This window comes from Choloepus didactylus, chromosome 4 (genome assembly GCF_015220235.1).
Source record: "Choloepus didactylus isolate mChoDid1 chromosome 4, mChoDid1.pri, whole genome shotgun sequence".
Taxonomy (NCBI): Eukaryota; Metazoa; Chordata; class Mammalia; order Pilosa; family Megalonychidae; genus Choloepus; species Choloepus didactylus.
In genome coordinates this window covers 170,246,716-170,269,197 of record NC_051310.1, presented here as the reverse complement: position 1 = coordinate 170,269,197, position 22,482 = coordinate 170,246,716, and the positions used below count along the sequence as shown (strand labels likewise).

The following is a 22,482-nucleotide window of genomic DNA, read 5'->3' as shown; positions in this document are numbered from 1 at the left end:
GAAATCAAGAAAAAAAAATTCCATTTACGATAATGTTTTAGTTTGCTAATGCTTCACTGGAGGATGGCCAATGGCATCTGGAAAACCTGTTATCTGGGAAGGCATGTGGCTGGCGTCGGCTCCAAAGTTCTGGTTTCAAAATAGCTTTCTCCCAGGATGTTCCTCTCTAGGCTGCAGTTCCTCAAAAATGTCACTCTTAGTTGCTCTTGGGGTGTTTTTCCTCTCTTGGCTTCTCTGGAGCAAAAGTCTGCTTTCAACAGCCGTCTTCAAACTGTCTCTCAGCTGCAACTACTCTCTCAGCTCCTGTGCATTCTTCAAAGTGTCCCTCTTGGCTGTAGCAAGCACTGGGCCTGTGTGGCTCTTTTTAAAGTACTCCAGTGATCCAATCAACACCCATCCCAAATGGGCAGGGTAACACCTCCATGGAAATTATCCAATCAAATGTTTCACTCACAGTTGATCGAGTCTCATCTCCATAGAAACCCTCAATCAAAGGATTCCAATCTAATCAACACTGAATACATCTGCCCACACAAGATTGCATCAAAGATAATGGCATTTGGGGGGACATAATACTTTCAAACTGGCACAGATGGCAACCCAAAGAACCAAGTATTTAGGAATAAATTTAATGAAGGCCACAAAAGACCTATACACAGAAAACTACAAGAAGTTGCTGAAAGAAATCAAACAAGACCTAAAAAAAAAAAAAAGGAAGAACATACCACATTCATGGTTTGGAAGATTAAATATAGTTTAAGACTTTCTCAATTTCACAGTGCTGGGTCCAGGCTCATCCCTGGGAGTCATGTCCCATGTTACTAGGGAGATTTACATCCCTGGGAGAGATGTTCAATGTAGGGGGGTGGGCAGTGAGTTACCTACCAAGTGGGCTTAGAGAGAAAGAGGCCACATCTGAGCAACAAAAGAGGTTCTCTGGGGGAGACTCTTAGGCACAATTATACGTAAGTTTAGCCTCTCCTTTGCAGTAACAAGCTTCATAAGGGCAAGCCCCAAGATCAAGGGCTCGGTCTTCTAAATTGGTAGTCTCCAATGCTTGTGAGAATATCAGTAATTCCTCAGGTGGGAAGGTTTAATATTTCAACATTTTCTCCAGTCCCTCATGGGGGCTTACAAATACATTTTTATTCTCCGCACAAATTACTTTGGGATGTATTAGGGTTTCACACTAATCCGTACAAACCAACCAGATCTCACTCCCAATTCAAAGTTCCATATAAATTATGGTGTCTGAATAAACTGACAATACAAGTTAAATTCTTCAGTGTACTACAGAAAATACAGATTTTGCACCAAATAAACATCTCTTCCTTTGGTCTCACACAAAAGTTGAAGTTTTAAAACAGCCAATATCACCTTTACCCTTTAGTCTGATTTAGTTCCAGGGACCAACCAGGTTATACCCAAAGAAATCAGCATCTCAGAATTTAGAGATAATGATTACAACTCAGGAATAGACGTGTAAGAGCTTACAATCTAGGGACCTTTACAATAAGCCTTCCCCTGATAAGCTGTGCTCTAAGATTCAATTCTCAGAGTTTGCACATTATAGTTAGTCCATATTAGTGAGGCATTATAATGTTTGTCTTCTCAATTCTGGCTTATTTCACTCAAAATGTTGTCCTTAAGATCCATTCACTTAGCTGCATACCTCAAAACATCATTCCTTTTTGCAGCAGCTTATATTCTATTGTATGCATACACCACAGTTCACCATTCTGTTCATCTGTCATTGTACCCTTAGGCCACCTCCATCCATTGCAAATCATGAATACTGCCATCATAAACACCAGTGTGCAAATGTCTATTCGTATCCCTGCTCTCAGTTCTTCCAACTATATACTCAATAAGGCGGTTACAGGACTTTATGGTGACCAAATACTTAGCTTCTTGTGGAATCACAACACTGCCCTCCAGATGGGCTGCACCATTCTACTTCCCCACAAACAGTGAATAGGTACATCCCTCTCTCCACATTTTCTCCAGCACTTGTTTCCCGCTGTTTATTTTCCCCCTGCAATTTGATAGATATATTCACATACCATACAATCATCCACAGTGTACAATTAACTGTTCAGAGTATCATCATATACTAATGCATTAATCACCAAAATCAGCACTTGAACATATTCATTACTCCAAAAAAATTAAAATAAGAATAAAAAAGGTAAAAAATAAAAATAAAATACAGTAAAAAGGTCAGACAATACCACCACCAAGAATCCCATACCCAACCCTTATATCCTCCTCTTCTAAACAGTTAGCTTTGTTATTCTGCCTTTGTTACAAATAATGGAAGCATATTACTATGTTACTGTTAACTATAGATTCTAGTTTGCATTGATTATATTTTCCCCACTATCATCCCATTCTGAACACCTTGCAAAGTTGACATTTGTTTGTCCTCCCACATGTAAAAACATTTTTATAGTTGTACATTTAATCACCATCACTGACAACTCTAGGTTTCAGTTTTTATCTTCTCTCTTTCCTTCTGGTGTCATACATGCCCCTAACCTTCCTCTTTCAATTTTACTCACAGTCATCTTTGTTCAGTGTACTTACAATATTGTTCTCCTATCACACAGGACTGTGCTATCCATTTCTGGATCTATACATCAATCCTGTTGAATATTCTATATTCTTTCAGCATCAAATGCCCAATCTCTACCCTCTTTCTATCTCCTGATTACCTGTGTTCTCAGCTTTAACTCTCAAAGTTTGCTCATTAATGTTAGATCATGTTAGTGAGACCATACAGTATTTGTCCTTTTATTTCTGGCTAATTTCGCTCAGCATAACATCCTCAAGTTTCATCCATGTTGTTATATGCTCCATGACTTTATTCTGTCTTACAGCTCTGTAATATTTCACCATATGTATATGCCACACTTTGTTTAATCAACTCATCTGTTGACGGACATTTGGGCTGTTTCCATCTCTTGGCAATTCCGAATAATGCTGCTATAAGCATCAGTTTACAAATGTCTGTTAGAGTCCTAGCTTTCAGTTACTTTGAGTATATAACTAGTGTGATGGTTGAGTTCATGTGTCAACTTGGCCAGGTGATGGTACCCATGTGTCTAGTCAAGCAAACACTGGCCTAACCATCATGGCAAGGACATCTGTGCCTGCTTAATAAACCAGAAGACTGATTTATTAAATCATCAGTCAATTGGCTGCAGCTGTGGCTGATTACATCAATGAAGGGCATGTATTCCACAATGAGAGAATGCAATCAGCTGGATTTAATCCAATCAGTTGAAGACTTTTAAGCAAAACAGATAGAGGACCTTCACTTTTTCTTCGGTTGACGAGTGAAGCATTTCCTGAGGAGTTCATCGAAGTTACCAGTTCATTTCCTGAGGCGTTCATCAAACACATCATCGAAGTTGCCAGCTCACTGCCTGAGGAGTTCATCAAACATCTTCATTGGAGTTGCCAGTTTGCCGCCTCCCCTACGGAATTTGGACTCGTGCATACCCACAGTTGCGAGACACTTCTATAAATCTTATATTTATAGATATCTCTTGTTGAATCTGTTTCCCTGGAGAACCCTAACTAATACACCTAGTAATGGAATTGCTGGATCATTTTGCAATTCCATACTTAGCTTCCTGAGGAACCACCACACTGCCTTCCAGAGTGGTTGCACCATTCTATATTCCTACTAACAGCGAATAAGTGTGCGTCTTTCTCCACATCATCTCCAGCACTTGTTGTTTTCTGGTTTTTTGGATAATGGCCATTCTGGTAAGTGTGAGATGATATCTCATGGTTTTCATTTGCATTTCCCTAATAGCCAGTGAAGTCGAGCATTTTTCATTTGTTTTTGAGCCATCTGTATTTCTTCTTCAGAAAAGTGTTGGTCCATATATTTTGCCCATTTTTAAATCGGGTTGTTTGGCTTTTTCTTGTTGAGTTGTAGGATCACTTTTTATATTCTGGATATTAAACCCTTATCTGATATGTGGTTTCCAAATACTGTCTTCCATTGCATATAGGCTGCATTTTTTAACTTTTCTAACAAATTACTTTGATGCATTAAAGTGTTCAATTTTGAAGAGATTTCATTTATCTATTTCTTCTTTCATTGGTTGTGCTTTGGGTTCAACTATTCTTGATATTTCCCCTTTTTAGGAGGAGGAGGAGGAAGAAAGAGAAGCAGAAGGAGAAGGAAGAGGAGGAGAAGGAGGAGGAGGTGGAGTAGGAAGAGGAACAGGAGAAGGAGAAAAGAGGACTCTGAAGAAGCAGAAAGAAATTATCAAGAACAACAGAATGAGCTGCAGGCTAATTCCATTGTTCAGACAGATCAACCAGAAACAGCTGTTTCCAGTTCATTTGTGAACCTCAGTTTTATAATGAAGGGAGCCTGAAAGCAAACAAAATCCAGTCTCTGTCCCACCATGGAATGGAATGACTGTCAAACTTCAAACCCCTAGGGTTGTTCTTATACCACAAACTTTCTCATTCTCTATTCAGTGGGACTTAATACAGTTATTTATATTTTAAATTACTAAATTATTGGAAAGGGAAAATGATTCTTCATTCTCAGGCTGCATCTAGCAAAAAGTCAGTTGTGAAATTGTGATATCTGAACTATGCTTTTTTACTCTCCAATTAGTGTTTTGCTTTTAAAATGACCTTTAAAAAAGTTAAGGACATTCTAGAGACCTAATTGCTACTTAGGAAGAGTTAAAAAAAGATTATAAAGCTTGTCTGTTGTGTTGGTAAAAATGGATAAATTGCTGATTAAGGCCAGTTGGAACTGATATTCTTACAGTTTAAAATGAGGATTTTTCTCCCCCTAGATTTTCTCATGTTATGCCTTGCATATTGATATAGCTAAACAATTTCACACTAAAGATGGTTCACTGAGTGTGTAATACAAGAAGCAAGATGGAAACACTTTGAATTTTGTTTTATTGAGAATAACCTTATTTTATGGAAAAACGTTTAACTTGGTTTATAACACCACCAACTATTAAGATGGGTTTGAATTATTTTAGTGCAGGTTACCTATAATATTGTCTTTTTTCAGTAATTAGTTAATTCAGTAACTAACTTTGATCATAATGTTGAACATAGTTAACGGAATTAATTTATTAATATATTTGTATTCAACTGGTAATGCCTAATGATCATCACATGGTGTCTTGGTTATGTCAGTCATTCAGCCCTGAATGATTCCTATAGGTCAAGCAGTTGGAAGGGGAGGAACTGGGGAGACAGATGAAGACTGATCCCTTCAGAAGCTCACTGCTAAATACTATACAAGATACAATGGGAGGAGAATCATGTTACCCATCACTCACCATTTTGATGTAGCAACAGTGAGGCGGACAGTTCACTTGAACCAGGTTGGCCAGTTTTCTACCTACTGTTCTGCTTGCAAATCTTACCAGGATATAATATAAAGCTACTTTTGAAAATATTCCTAAATACATGTTCAGCCTCTTATATTTGTATGACTTTGATTTATAATTGTATGTGGGTAAGGAAGAATGAGTGGAGTGTTTTAGAAATGCTGCTTTTAAAAAGTCTGTTCACATAGGAAGAGAGTGAAAGCTTTCTAAGATCAGGAACAAGACAGGGATGTCCACTGTCACCATTGTTATTCAACATTGTGCTGGAAGTTCTAGCTAGAGCAATTAGACAAGAAAAAGAAATAAAAGGCATCCAAATTGGAGAGGAAGAAGTAAAACTTTCACTCTTTGCAGATGACATGTTTCTATATATACATAAAATCCAGAAAAATCTACAGCAAAGCTATTAGAACTAATCAATGTATACAGCAAAGTGGCAGGCTACAAGATCAATATGCAAAAATCTGTAGTGTTCCTATATGCAAGTAATGTGCAACAAAAGGAAGAAATCAAGAAAAAACTTCCATTTACAATAGCAATCAAAACAATCAAGTATTTAGGAATAAACTTAACGAAGGCCACAAAAGATCCATACAGAGAAAACTATAAGAAACTGCTAAAAGAAATTGAACAGGAACTAAAAAAATGGAAGAACATAATGTGTTCATGGATTGGAAGACTAAATATAGTTAAGATGTCAAGTCTACATAAACTGTTTTATAGATTCAATGCAATACCAATTAAAATCCCAATAACTTACTTTGCAGAAATAGAAAAACCAATAACCAAATTTATTTGGAAAGGCAAGTTGCCTCAAATAGCCATAAATATCTTGAGAAAGAGGAACGAAGTGGGAGGTCTCACACTACCTGATTTTGAAGCATATTAGAAAGTACCAAAAACAGCAGGGTACTGGCATAAGGATAGATATACCAACCAATGGAATCGAATTGGGTGTTCAGAAATAGACTCTCGCATCTATGGACAATTAATCTTTGATAAGGCAGTCAAGCCAAAGCAACTGGGACAGAGCAGCCTCTTCAATAAACGGTGTTTGGCGAACTAGATACCATTATCCAAAAGAATGAAAGAGGACTCCTATCTCACACCTTATACAAAAATTAACTCAAAATGGATCAAAGACCTAAACTTTAGTGCTAAGGCCATAAGACTCTTAGAAGAAAATGTAGGGCAATATCTTAAAGATCTTGAGATAGGAAGTGGTTTCCTGAACCTTACACCCAAAGTGCAAGCAACTAAAAAACAAAAAAGACAAATGGGATCTCCTCAAAATTAAACACTTATACATCAAAGGACTTTTGTCAGGAAAGTAAAAAGGCAGCCTATGCAACAGGAGACAATATTTGGAAATCACATATCAGATAAGTGTTTAATATCTCAAATACATAAAGGAACCCTACAACTCAACAACAGAAAGACAAACAACCCAATTAAAAAATGGGCAAAAGACATGGAGACACTTTTCTGAAGAGGAAATACAAATGGCTCAAAAACATACGAAAAAAATGCTCAACTTCACTGGCTATTATGGAAATGCAAATCCAAACCACAATGACATATCATCTCACACCTACCAGAATGGCCATTATCCAAAAAAACAGAAAGTTACAAGTGCTGGAGAGGATGTGCAGAAAGAGGCACACTTATTCACTATTGATGGGAATGTAGAATGGTGCATCCACTCTGGAAGACAGTGTGGCAGTTCCTCAGGAAGCTAAGTATAGATCTGCCATATGACCCAGCTATTCCATTACTAGATATATACTCAGAAGAACTGAAAGTTAAGACCCAAACAGACATTTGTAAACCAATGTTTATTGAGGCATTATTCAAGATGGCCAAGAGATGGAAACAGCCCAAATGTCTATCAACGGACGAGTGGATAAACAAACTGTGGTACATACACACGATGGAATATTACATAGCTGTAAGACAGAACAAAGACATGGAACATACAAAAATGTGGAAGAAGCTTGAGGATATTATGTTGAGCGAAATTAGCCAGAAACAAAAAGAACAAATACTGGAGGCGGGGCAAGATGGCAGACTGGTGAGCTGTATGTTTTAGTTACTCCTCCAGGAAAGTAGGTAAAAAGCCAGGAACTGCGTGGACTGGACACCACAGAGCAATCTGTCTTTGGGCATACTTCATACAACACTCATGAAAACGTGGAACTGCTGAGATCAGCGAAATCTGTAAGTTTTTGCGGCCAGGGGACCCGCGCCCCTCCCTGCCAGGCTCAGTCCCGGGGGAGGAGGGGCTGTCAGCTCCAGGAAGGAGAAGGGAGAATTGCAGTGGCTGCTCTCATCGGAAACTCATTCTACTGATTCAAACTCCAACCATAGATAGACTGAGGCCAGACACCAGAGACTCTGAGAGCAGCCAGCCCAGCAGAGAGGAGACGGGCATAGAAGGAAAACAACACGAGAAGCTCCAAAGTAAAAGCAGAGGATTTTTGGAGTTCTGGTGAACACAGAAAGGGGAAGGGCGGAGATCAGGCCTTGAGGCGCATATGCAAATCCCGAAGCAAGGCTGATCTCTCTGCCCAGGGCACCTTCCTTAATGGCCCTGGTTGCTTTGTCTATTAGCATTTCAATAACCCATTAGATCTCTGAGGAGGGCCGTTTTTTTTTTTTTTGTTTTTTTTTTGTTTTTTTTTTTTTTTAAATCCTTTTTGCTTTTTCTAAAACAATTACTCTAAGAAGCTCAATACAGAAAGCTTCAAAGAATTGAAATTTGGGCACGTCAAGTCAAGAGCAGAAATAAGAGAGCTCTGAGACAAAAGGCAATAATCCAGTGGCTGAGAAAATTCACTAAACAACACAACTTCCCAAGAAAAGGGGGGTGTCCGCTCACAGCCACCATCCTGGTGGACAGGAAACACTCCTGCCCATCGCCAGCCCCATAGCCCAGAGCTGCCCCAGACAACCCAGTGTGACGGAAGTGCTTCAAATAACAGGCACACACCACAAAACTGGGCGTGGACATTAGCCTTCCCTGCAACCTCAGCTGAATGTCCCAGAGCTGGGAAGGGGGAGCAGTGTGAATTAACAGAGCCCCATTCAGCCATCATTTGAGCAGACTGGGAGCCTCCCAACACAGCCCAGCAGCCCAGAACTGCCCTGGGGGGACGGCACTCACCTGTGACATAGCACAGTCATCCCTCAACAGAGGACCCGGGGTGCACAGCCTGGAAGAGGGGCCCACTTGCAAGTCTCAGGAGCCATACGCCAATACCAAAGACTTGTGGGTCAGTGGCAGAGACAAACTGTGGCAGGACTGAACTGAAGGATTAGACTATTGCAGTAGCTTTAAAACTCTAGGATCATCAGGGAGATTTGATTGTTAGGGCCACCCCCCCTCCCCGACTGCCCAGAAACACGCCCCACATACAGGGCAGGCAACACCAACTACACACGCAAGCTTGGGACACCAATTGGGCCCCACAAGACTCACTCCCCCACTCACCAAAAAGGCTAAGCAGGGGAGATCTGGCTTGTGGAGAACAGGTGGCTCGTGGACGCCACCTGCTGGTTAGTTAGAGAAAGTGTACTCCACGAAGCTGTAGATCTGATAAATTAGAGATAAGGACTTCAACTGGTCTACAAACCCTAAAAGAACCCTATCAAGGACAGCAAATGCCACGAGGCCAAAAACAACAGAAAATTATAAAGCATATGAAAAAACCAGACGATATGGATAACCCAAGCCCAAGCACCCAAATCAAAAGACCAGAAGAGACACACCTAGAGCAGCTACTCAAAGAACTAAAGATGAACAATGAGACCCTAGTACGGGATATGAAGGAAATCAAGAAGACCCTAGAAGAGCATAAAGAAGACATTGCAAGACTAAATAAAAAAATGGATGATCTTATGGAAATTAAAGAAACTGTTGACCAAATTAAAAAGATTCTGGACACTCATAGTACAAGACTAGAGGAAGTTGAACAACGAATCAGTGACCTGGAAGATGACAGAATGGAAAATGAAAGCATAAAAGAAAGAATGGGGAAAAAAATTGAAAAACTCGAAATGGACCTCAGGGATATGATAGATAATATGAAGCGTCCGAATATAAGACTCATTGGTGTCCCAGAAGGGGAAGAAAAGGGTAAAGGTCTAGGAAGAGTATTCAAAGAAATTGTTGGGGAAAACTTCCCAAATCTTCTAAACAACATAAATACACAAATCATAAATGCTCAGCGAACTCCAAATAGAATAAATCCAAAAAAACCCACTCCGAGACATATACTGATCACACTGTCAAACATAGAAGAGAAGGAGCAAGTTCTGAAAGCAGCAAGAGAAAAGCAATTCACCACATACAAAGGAAACAGCATAAGACTAAGTAGTGACTACTCAGCAGCCACCATGGAGGCGAGAAGGCAATGGCACGATATATTTAAAATTCTGAGAGAGAGGAATTTCCAGCCAAGAATACTTTATCCAGCAAAGCTCTCCTTCAAATTTGAGGGAGAGCTTAAATTTTTCACAGACAAAGAAATGCTGAGAGAATTTGCTAACAAGAGACCTGCCCTACTGGAGATACTAAAGGGAGCCCTACAGACAGAGAAACAAAGACAGGACAGAGAGACTTGGAGAAAGGTTCAGTACTAAAGAGATTCGGTATGGGTACAATAAAGGATATTAATAGAGAGAGGGAAAAATATGGCAAACATAATCCAAAGGATAAGATGGCCGATTCAAGAAATGCCTTCACGGTTTTAACGTTGAATGTAAATGGATTAAACTCCCCAATTAAAAGATATAGATTCGCAGAATGGATCAAAAAAAATGAACCATCAATATGTTGCATACAAGAGACTCATCTTAGACACAGGGACACAAAGAAATTGAAAGTGAAAGGATGGAAAAAAATATTTCATGCAAGCTACAGCCAAAAGAAAGCAGGTGTAGCAATATTAATCTCAGATAAAATAGACTTCAAATGCAGGGATGTTTTGAGAGACAAAGAAGGCCACTACATACTAATAAAAGGGGCAATTCAGCAAGAAGAAATAACAATCGTAAATGTCTATGCACCCAATCAAGGTGCCACAAAATACATGAGAGAAACATTGGCAAAACTAAAGGAAGCAATTGATGTTTCCACAATAATTGTGGGAGACTTCAACACATCACTCTCTCCTATAGATAGATCAACCAGACAGAAGACCAATAAGGAAATTGAAAACCTAAACAATCTGATAAATGAATTAGATTTAACAGACATCTACAGGACATTACATCCCAAATCACCAGGATACACATACTTTTCTAGTGCTCACGGAACTTTCTCCAGAATAGATCATATGCTGGGACATAAAACAAGCCTCAATAAATTTAAAAAGATTGAAATTATTCAAAGCACATTCTCTGACCACAATGGAATACAATTAGAAGTCAATAACCATCAGAGACTTAGAAAATTCACAAATACCTGGAGGTTAAACAACACACTCCTAAACAATCAGTGGGTTAAAGAAGAAATAGCAAGAGAAATTGCTAAATATATAGAGACGAATGAAAATGAGAACACAACATACCAAAACCTATGGGATGCAGCAAAAGCAGTGCTAAGGGGGAAATTTATAGCACTAAACGCATATATTAAAAAGGAAGAAAGAGCCAAAATCAAAGAACTAATGGATCAACTGAAGAAGCTAGAAAATGAACAGCAAACCAATCCTAAACCAAGTAGAAGAAAAGAAATAACAAGGATTAAAGCAGAAATAAATGACATAGAGAACAAAAAAACAATAGAAAGGATAAATATCACCAAAAGTTGGTTCTTTGAGAAGATCAACAAGATTGACAAGCCCCTAGCTAGACTGACAAAATCAAAAAGAGAGAAGACCCATACAAACAAAATAATGAATGAAAAAGGTGACATAACTGCAGATCCTGAAGAAATTAAAAAAATTATAAGAGGATATTATGAACAACTGTATGGCAACAAACTGGATAATGTAGAAGAAATGGACAATTTCCTGGAAACATATGAACAACCTAGACTGACCAGAGAAGAAATAGAAGACCTCAACCAACCCATCACAAGCAAAGAGATCCAATCAGTCATCAAAAATCTTCCCACAAATAAATGCCCAGGGCCAGATGGCTTCACAGGGGAATTCTACCAAACTTTCCAGAAAGAACTGACACCAATCTTACTCAAACTCTTTCAAAACATTGAAAAAAATGGAACACTACCTAACTCATTTTATGAAGCTAACATCAATCTAATACCAAAACCAGGCAAAGATGCTACAAAAAAGGAAAACTACCGGCCAATCTCCCTAATGAATATAGATGCAAAAATCCTCAACAAAATACTTGCAAATCGAATCCAAAGACACATTAAAAAAATCATACACCATGACCAAGTGGGGTTCATTCCAGGCATGCAAGGATGGTTCAACATCAGAAAAACAATCAATGTATTACAACACATTAAAAACTCGAAAGGAAAAAATCAATTGATCATCTCAATAGATGCTGAAAAAGCATTTGACAAAATCCAACATCCCTTTTTGATAAAAACACTTCAAAAGGTAGGAATTGAAGGAAACTTCCTCAACATGATAAAGAGCATATATGAAAAACCCACAGCCAGCATAGTACTCAATGGTGAGAGACTGAAAGCCCTCCCTCTAAGATCAGGAACAAGACAAGGATGCCCGCTGTCACCACTGTTATTCAACATTGTGCTGGAAGTGCTAGCCAGGGCAATCCGGCAAGACAAAGAAATAAAAGGCATCCAAATTGGAAAAGAAGAAGTAAAACTGTCATTGTTTGCAGATGATATGATCTTATATCTAGAAAACTCTGAGAAATCAACGATACACCTACTAGAGCTAATAAACAAATTTAGCAAAGTAGCGGGATACAAGATTAATGCACATAAGTCAGTAATGTTTCTGTATGCTAGAAATGAACAAACTGAAGAGACACTCAAGAAAAAGATACCATTTTCAATAGCAACTAAAAAAATCAAGTACCTAGGAATCAACTTAACCAAAGATGTAAAAGACCTATACAAAGAAAACTACATAACTCTACTAAAAGAAATAGAAGGGGACCTTAAAAGATGGAAAAATATTCCATGTTCATGGATAGGAAGGCTAAATGTCATTAAGATGTCAATTCTACCCAAACTCATCTACAGATTCAATGCAATCCCAATCAAAATTCCAACAACCTACTTTGCAGACTTGGAAAAGCTAGTTATCAAATTTATTTGGAAAGGGAAGATGCCTCGAATTGCTAAAGACACTCTAAAAAAGAAAAACGAAGTGGGAGGACTTACACTCCCTGACTTTGAAGCTTATTATAAAGCCACAGTTGCCAAGACAGCATGGTACTGGCACAAAGATAGACATATAGATCAATGGAATCGAATTGAGAATTCAGAGATAGACCCTCAGATCTATGGCCGACTGATCTTTGATAAGGCCCCCAAAGTCACCGAACTGAGCCATAATGGTCTTTTCAACAAATGGGGCTGGGAGAGTTGGATATCCATATCCAAAAGAATGAAAGAGGACCCCTACCTCACCCCCTACACAAAAATTAACTCAAAATGGACCAAAGATCTCAATATAAAAGAAAGTACCATAAAACTCCTAGAAGATAATGTAGGAAAACATCTTCAAGACCTTGTATTAGGAGGCCACTTCCTAGACTTTACACCCAAAGCACAAGCAACAAAAGAGAAAATAGATAAATGGGAACTCCTCAAGCTTAGAAGTTTCTGCACCTCAAAGGAATTTCTCAAAAAGGTAAAGAGGCAGCCAACTCAATGGGAAAAAATTTTTGGAAACCATGTATCTGACAAAAGACTGATATCTTGCATATACAAAGAAATCCTACAACTCAATGACAATAGTACAGACAGCCCAATTATCAAATGGGCAAAAGATATGAAAAGACAGTTCTCTGAAGAGGAAATACAAATGGCCAAGAAACACATGAAAAAATGTTCAGCTTCACTAGCTATTAGAGAGATGCAAATTAAGACCACAATGAGATACCATCTAACACCGGTTAGAATGGCTGCCATTAAACAAACAGGAAACTACAAATGCTGGAGGGGATGTGGAGAAATTGGAACTCTTATTCATTGTTGGTGGGACTGTATAATGGTTCAGCCACTCTGGAAGTCAGTCTGGCAGTTCCTTAGAAAACTAGATATAGAGCTACCATTCGATCCAGCGATTGCACTCCTCGGTATATACCCGGAAGATCGGAAAGCAGTGACACGAACAGATATCTGCACGCCAATGTTCATAGCAGCATTATTCACAATTGCCAAGAGATGGAAACAACCCAAATGTCCTTCAACAGATGAGTGGATAAATAAAATGTGGTATATACACACGATGGAATACTACGCGGCAGTAAGAAGGAACGATCTGGTGAAACATATGACAACATGGATGAACCTTGAAGACATAATGCTGAGCGAAATAAGCCAGGCACAAAAAGAGAAATATTATATGCTACCACTAATGTGAACTTTGAAAAATGCAAAACAAATGGTTTATAATGTAGAATGTAGGGGAACTAGCAGTAGAGAGCAATTAAGGAAGGGGGAACAATAATCCAGGAAGAACAGATAAGCTATTTAACGTTCTGGGGATGCCCAGAAATGACTATGGTCTGTTAATTTCTGATGGTTGTAGTAGGAACAAGTTCACTGAAATGTTGCTATATTATGTAACTTTCTTGGGGTAAAGTAGGAACATGTTGGAAGTTAAGCAGTTATCTTAGGTTAGTTGTCTTTTTCTTACTCCCTTGCTATGGTCTCTTTGAAATGCTCTTTTATTGTATGTTTGTTTTCTTTTTAACTTTTTTTTCATACAGGTGATTTGAAAAAAGAAGGGAAAGTTAAAAAAAAAAAAAAAAAAGAAAAAAGACAAACAAGGGGAAAAAAAAAAAAAAAAAAAAAGATGTAGTGCCCCCTTGAGGAGCCTGTGGAGAATGCAGGGGTATTCGCCTACCCCACCTCCATGGTTGCTAACATGACCACAGACATAGGGGACTGGTGGTTTGATGGGTTGAGCCCTCTACCATAAGTTTTACCCTTGGGAAGACGGTTGCTGCAAAGGAGAGGCTAGGCCTCCCTGTATTTGTGCCTAAGAGTCTCCTCCTGAATGCCTCTTTGTTGCTCAGATGTGGCCCTCTCTCTCTGGCTAAGCCAACTTGAAAGGTGAAATCACTGCCCTCCCCCCTACGTGGGATCAGACACCCAGGGAAGTGAATCTCCCTGGCAACGTGGAATATGACTCCCAGGGAGGAATGTAGACCTGGCACCGTGGGACGGAGAACATCTTCTTGACCAAAAGGGGGATGTGAAAGGAAATGAAATAAGCTTCAGTGGCAGAGAGATTCCAAAAGGAGCCGAGAGGTCACTCTGGTGGGCACTCTTATGCACACTTTAGACAATCCTTTTTAGGTTCTAAAGAATTGGGGTAGCTGGTGGTGGATACCTGAAACTATCAAACTACAACCCAGAACCCATGAATCTCGAAGACAGTTGTATAAAAATGTAGCTTATGAGGGGTGACAATGGGATTGGGAAAGCCATAAGGACCAAACACCACTTTGTCTAGTTTATGGATGGATGTGTAGAAAAGTAGGGGAAGGAAACAAACAGACAAAGGTACCCAGTGTTCTTTTTTACTTCAATTGCTCTTTTTCACTCTAATTATTATTCTTGTTATTTTTGTGTGTGTGCTAATGAAGGTGTCAGGGATTGATTTAGGTGATGAATGTACAACTATGTAATGGTACTGTAAACAATCGAAAGTACAATTTGTTTTGTAAAAAAAAAAAAAAAAAAAAAAAAAGACAATGGAGGATGAGTGGAAAGGTGGGGGAAGGAAACAAACAAACAAACAGACAAAGGTACCCAGTGTTCTTTTTTACTTTAGTTGCTCTTTTTCACTCTAATTATTATTCTGGTTATTTTTGTGTGTGTGGTAATGAGGGTGTTGGGGATTGATTTAGGTGATGAATGTACCACTATGTAATGGTACTGTGAACAATCGAATGTACGATTTGTTGTGTATGACTGCGTGGTATGTGAATATATCTCAATAAAATGAATATAAAAAAAAAAAAAAAAAAAAAAAAAAGAACAAATACTGTATGGTCTCACTAATATGATCTAACATTAATGAGCAAACTTTGAGAGTTAAAAGCTGATAACACAGGTAATCAGGAGACAGAAAGAGGGCTGAGATTGGGCATTTGATGCTGAAGGACTATAGAATGTTTAGCAGGATTGACTGTATAGATCCAGAAATAAATAGCATAATATTGTGTTGGTAGCACAACATCGTAAGTACACTGAACAAAGATGTCTGTGAGTAAAGCTGAAAGAGAAGGGCTAGGGGCATGTATGACACCAGAGGTAAAGATATAGGATAAAAACTGTGCCTTTATAACTTAGCAAAAACAGGAGTGGTCAATGACTGTGACTAAATGTACAAATATAAAAATGTTCTTACACGTGGGAGAACAAATGAATGTCAACCATGCAGAATGTTGAAAAAGGGATTGTATTGGGGAAAAAAATATAATCAAAGCAAACTGGAGTCTATGGTCAACAGTAACATTGTAATATTCTTGCATTAAATGTAACAAAGGCAATATACCAAAGCTAAATGTGTATGAGAAGGGGATATAAGGGAGGGATATGGGATTCTTGGTAGCTGTCTGACCCTACTATTATATTGTATTGTATATTTTATTTTACTTTTCATTATCTTTTTTTATTATTAATTAAAAAACAACTTTTTTTCATAGTAATTAATATTTTCAAGTGCTGACTGTGGTGATAAATGCACAACTATATGATGATACCATGAACTGACTGTAAACTGTGGATAATTGTATGGTATGTGAATATAGCTCTATAAAATTGTAGAAAAAAATATAAATAGGGATAAAAGTGCTGGAGAAAACATAGAGAGAGGGATGTACCTATTTACTGTTGGTGAGGAGGCAGAATTGGTGTAGCCTTTCTGGAGATCACTGTGGTAGTTCCACAAGAAGCTAAGTATGTGGGTGCCATAAGGTCCTGCAACCACATTATGGGGTATATACTTGAAAGATCTGAGAGAAGGAACATGAATGGACATTTGCATACTGGTGTTCATTGAGGCAGTATTCATGATTTGCAGTGGGTGTGGGTGGTCTAAGGGTACATTAACTGAGGAGCAGAATGGTGAACTGTGGTGTATGCATAAATGGAATATTGAGCAACTGCGAGGAGTGAAGCTGTGAGACACGCAAGGAGGTGAAAGGATCCTGTAGACAGCATTTGAGTGACCTATGCCAGAAACAAAGGCAAACACTATAATGCCTCACCAATATGGACTAACTACAATGTGCAAACTCAGAACTGAATCTTAGAACACAGCTTATCAGGGGAACGCTTATTGTAATGGTCCTTAGATTGTAAGCTCTTACAGCAGTCACATCTATTCCTGAATTGTAATAACTATCTCCAAATTCTGAGATGCTTATCCCTTTGTGTATAACCTGATCGGTCTCTGGAACTTTGGATATCTGTGTGACACCTGAATCTCAGAGCTAGAGCTCAGCAGATATGAATGTCAGTATTAGCACATAAAGTAACTGTTAAAAAAGCTGAAAGAGTCCAGACTTCAGTTAGAGATATGAATGAAGCAGATCTGGTTAGAACTAGGGCAAATTGGGCCAAAGGGTAAAGGACAAAACTTCAACTTCTATATGAGACCAAGGAAAGAGATGTTTATTTGGTGCAGGATCTATATTTTCTAAATCATTTAACATGTACAGTCAGTTTGTGCAAACACCATAATTACATGGAACTTTGAATAGGACATGAGATCTGGTGGGTTTGTATAGGTTCATGTGAAATAGCGACACATTCCAAAGTAACTTGGGTAGACAATAAAAATAAATACACAGGGGCCCCCTGAGGAGCTGCGGAAAAATGTGAAAGTGTTGGACTTCCTCACTTGGATTGTTGCTGATGTTCTCACAAACATCAAGGACTGACATTTTGGTATGCCAAGCCCTCTATCTTGGGGCTTGCCCTTATGAAGCTCATTACTGCAAAGGAGAGGCTAAACCTGCCTAAGAGTCTCGCCCTGAATACCTCTTTGTTGCTCAGATGTGGCTCTCGCTCTCTAGCTAACCCAACTCAGCAGGTGAACTCACTGCCCTCCCTACTACCTGGGACCTGACTCCCAGGGGTGTAAATCTCCTTGGCAACACAGAATATGACTCCTGAGGATGAATCTGGACCTGGCATTGTGGAATTGAGAACATCTTCTTGACCAAAAGAGGGATGCAAAATGAAACAAAGTTTCAGAGGCTGAGAACCCTTTTTAGGTTTTAGGTTTTAATGTATTGTAATAGCTAGAAGTAAATACCTGAAACTTTCAAGCTGCAACCCAGTAGCCTTGACTCTTGAAGACGATTGTATAACAATGTAGCTTATAATGGGTGACAGGGTGATTGTGAAAACTGTGTGGCTCACACTCCCCTTATCCAGTGTATGGATGGATGAATAGAAAAATGGGGACAAAAACTCATGAAAAATAGGGTGGGATGGGGGGATGATTTGGGTGTTCTTTTTTACTTTTATTTTTATTCTTTCTGGTATAAAGAAAATGTTCAAAAAATAGGTTGGGCTGATAAATGCACAACTATATGATAGTACTGTGATACTGTGAATAGTTGATTGTATACCATGGATGCTTGTATAGTATCTGAATATATATCAATAAAATTGATTTTAAAATTAAAAAAAAGTCTATTCACAAACTTAAAAGATTAAGATGGCTTTTAGAGATTAATGATTATCCTAATCTCTAAATAGCATTAGCCTTCCAATATTCAATAAATCTATATAAAATATGGCTTCAAGGAAACACACAACATAGGTACAATAGGCCTATTATGAAAATTTATTGTCCATGAACATCTGGCCTCTAAATTCAACTGAAATGTGAAGGAATTTAGAAAGATAATTAAATATATCAGTAGGATAGTTGTATGGATTTATGGTATGGTTGTTCACAGAATGTGATGGTAATCTTTTATTCATGGTATAAACTCTTTATAATTTAGTGCTTCAAAGACTAATCTTTAGGTCGAATAGATTATATAATTAATGTCACCATAGATTATAGTTTACCATAGCTCTAAACCATGCCAACCTGATCTCTTCCCTCCAATTTGTTTTTTTCAATTCAGTTTTATTGAGATATATTCACATACCCTACAGTCATCTGTCCGGCGCTGCCCCGCTCGGTCCCCGGTTCCCGGCCGGCGAGGGGAAACAGGGAAGGAGAGAGAGAGATGCAGACTGCGCGAACTAACCTGGTCATGAATCACGACTCGAACCACACGGCAGTTGTGAAAGCAAGCCCTTTACTACAGCTAGATGAACATTCTGTGTTACTGGTTCCCACACGGGGCACGGCGCCTCGTGGGAGAGCAGCCTCGATGTGGCCGTCAGGCACGGCTCCTTGTGGGCTGTCTCACCCTACCCCGTCCGGGTAAGACCTTTTATACACAATTAACAACCAATAAGCTTCTAGGCTAGTATCGCGTATACAGGATTTCGATTGGTAGGAGCAGGTGGCGGATACATGCGTCACTATGCGGAAACAGGATGCAGGCGCCATCTTGGCTCACTCGATGGGCGGGGGTAACTCTAGAGCAGGCTGCAGCGCATACGCTAGGCCCGATTCGGGAGGCGGCTTTCCACATCTCCCCCTTTCTTATTTATTTTTGACCCAGTGTCTCCAGTGATGAGCGTGCTCCCGTGAACCCAAATGGTTCACAACCTCTTTGGTGCTTTGGGGAGTCTGGACTAGGCCTCAGCCATCCAGCGGCGGAGCCTCTAGCACCAACCAGAATGCTCACGTCATATGGAGACCGGAGAGTCCGTAAGCTGGAAGCAACGTGACTCTCCCTGCAGTGCTTTGCCTGGCAACTGGGGAACAACGACGGGGGCAGGAACAGCAGTAACCAGAGTCGGGGGGTGTCACTAGGTGTCTCTGTGCAATGGCTAGGGTCCAGTCTGGCCACAACTAGGACTCTGCCCTAGAGACCCACCTGAGACAAAATTATGACTACTGGTGTCGCCTTTTACACCCGAGAAACAGCCATGCGATTCGCTACAAATTTTGCTCCAAAGCGCCCCACCTGAGGCGACCAGGAAGGGGTATGGTTAATAAATCGGTCACTATCGGGGGGTAACAGAGGTGGGAGTCATAGCCATCATAGTGGTAACACGCAATTGCTGCTGCGCTTGAAACAGGCGTTCTAGCAAACATTTAACAACGACTAATCCCACCAATAATCCCACTGCAATGAGGATCCAATTAGTTAAATTGGGCCAAGAGAACCAGGAAGAAACACTGTACAATAGTTTCTGTAGAACCTCGCCTAACCCGGAGAGATCGACTTTAACGGGTTTTAACTTGATCCCCCCAATTGTGTCTAAACTAGATTCCACCTGTTGGGAGAGATTAACAAATTCAGGAAAATATGACCTTTTCAGCCAATCAGAGACTCTGGAAATGCTTCCGGTCACGTTGGCCCTGACAGGAGTGACACAGAGTTTAACCGTAAGCCACCGGGTGTCACATGTTTGCTGAAGCACTCTCCAGAGTCCATCTGTTTCCAGTCCAAGTTCATCTATCTCCGCTTGGAGTTTCTGAATGGCCTGGAAATTTAAGTTCAGCATCTGATTGTGGCGGCGTAGCACGTCTCGGGTAAGGTTGACCAAGCCATTTACCGTTTCCATCGTTATGGCGAGCTGCCGATCTGTCCATGCTTGTAGCACAGCCTGCCCGATCGTTGGGACAAACAAAGAGGAAGCTACACTGGCAGCATTCGATAGCCATTCTTTTATGCCTCTTGGACGCCTAGACTTAGAGAAGGGGATATTGTTAAGTGAAACAACTTGAGAAACAGGGCCAACCCAGTCGGTTGCCTTGACGGGGAGCCAGACATAACTTGGGCGATACACTAGGATAGCGGGGCGGCGAGGCATCCGGGTCTTTGGAACGGTTGCAGACTGTAGGAGCAAACCCCGGAAGGAAAAGGCACCTTTGAGTCTCCTTTTTACTCAAGATCCCTTCACAAGACTGGCGGCTCTTCCCTGTAACGTTAAGAAATTCAAGCAAGACTCCCTTACTTAACTCGCCATTACCAGTTTCACAAGTAGCATTCGCCGCAACTGTGGTGTTGACAACCTTGACAGAGAGGTTAGCAAAAGAGAGGATCAGTGTGTCATTGGTGAGGGGGAAGGACTCGTTGAAGCTTGTGGAGGAAATATAGTTCCACTAAAAAGAAAAAGGCAGATTAGAAGGATTGCTATAGGAGAGCAAAGAACAGAGTTACCGATCCTCTTTTTGGGCAACCGCGGGGTGGTCAGTCCTACTATTATCGTCTTGTCGGTCGTCGCCATCATCAGCAGGGTCGGAGGCTTGGTCTAATGGTTCAGGTTGTATATTCGTTGGCGTTTCTGACAGCTGTTCCTTGGCTTCTTCAGGTGATGTCACGGTTCTCACCAGTCTTTCCGGAACCCACACTGGTTGACGTCCTGGTTCCTGGGGAAAAACACAAACAGAGCCTCTGGCCCAGCTGAGCACCGGGTCAGGGCCTTTCCACTGCCCCGACAGGACATCCTTCCAACGGACTAGACCTCTATGCGGAGGACTCGGGGTGGTGTGTTGCAGGGCAGGTGTCATTCCTTGTGAATTTTCGTTTAAAAAATTATATGTGAGCAAGGCTACAGACAGTCGAGCTTTTGGGGACAGGCCGTGGCCTATACCCTCTTTCTGTTTTTTAAGCAAGTCTTTGAGAGATCTGTGCGCTCTTTCAATGATTCCTTGCCCCTGAGGGTTATAGGGGATGCCATGTTTTAATTGGACATCCATGTTGTCACAAAATTTTTGGAAGGATTTACTAGTGTAGGCAGGCCCGTTATCCGTCTTTAACGTCTTTGGCTTACCCCAAGCTGCCCATGCAGCAAGGCAGTGTGCAATGACGTGGGAGACTCTTTCTCCTGGTTCAGCAGAGGCAAATAAAACTTGGGAGCATGTGTCCACCGACACATGTAAGTACTTGATCTTACCATACTCTGAATGATGAGTGACATCCATCTGCCAAGTATCCCCTGGGGTGAGACCCCTAGGGTTGACCCCAACCGAGGGGACTGCTCTCTGCTCTGCACAATTGTTGCAGGCTCGGACAATATCTCGAGCAGCTGCACGTGGTATGCTGAACCGCTTAGCTAGGGTACCTGTATTGATGTGAAACTTGGCATGGAATTCTCGGGCTTGTTGATACAGTACCAGCGTCGGAAAGATGTGCAGCTGTCGAGTGGCTACATCTGCGCTATGGTTCCCCTGGGCCATAGGGCCAGGCAAACCTGTGTGGGCTCTAATATGGGTTATGTAAAAAGGGTGTTGCCTGGTCCATATAACCTCCTGTAGTTTGGCAAAGAACGTCCTTACTGTAGAGGAATGTTTAACAATGCCCACCGTTTCTAAAATTTGTACAGAGTTCACAACATAAGCAGAATCCGAGACGACATTTAAGGGCTCGGAAAGGCTTTCCAGGACTGCAATGATAACCTGCAGTTCTACCCATTGAGGCTTTTGTGGTTGGAAGAGCACTGTTTTAGGAGTGTCCCCCTCCACACAATACGCCCCTGTTCCGGAGCTGGAGCCGTCCGTGTATACGGTGGGGGCGCCTGCTAGTGGCCTAGGAGAGGTTACTTTGGGAAAAATCACTGGGTGCCGGGTGACAAACTGCAAGAGAGGAGCCTTAGGGAACTGATTGTTAATGGGACCAAGAAATGTACACCGGAGAATGGCCCATTGATCTATGCATCCGGTGAGTATCTCAAGCTGCTGGGAAGAATAAGGCACCCTGAGATTTTTGGGCTGCTGACCGAAATGCTGCACAGCCCTTTTAATGCATTCTAGGGCCAAGTCTGCAACCGCTGTAGGATAGTGCTCTAGGACTTTTTTGGGGGAAACTCCAGGGTGGAGCG

At 40.6% G+C, this 22,482-nt stretch overlaps 1 pseudogene; it reads right to left on the bottom strand.

The window, feature by feature from the left end:
* The window catches only part of LOC119532412, a 237,897-nt pseudogene that overhangs the window by 200,172 nt on the left and 15,243 nt on the right, over nucleotides 1-22,482 (bottom strand).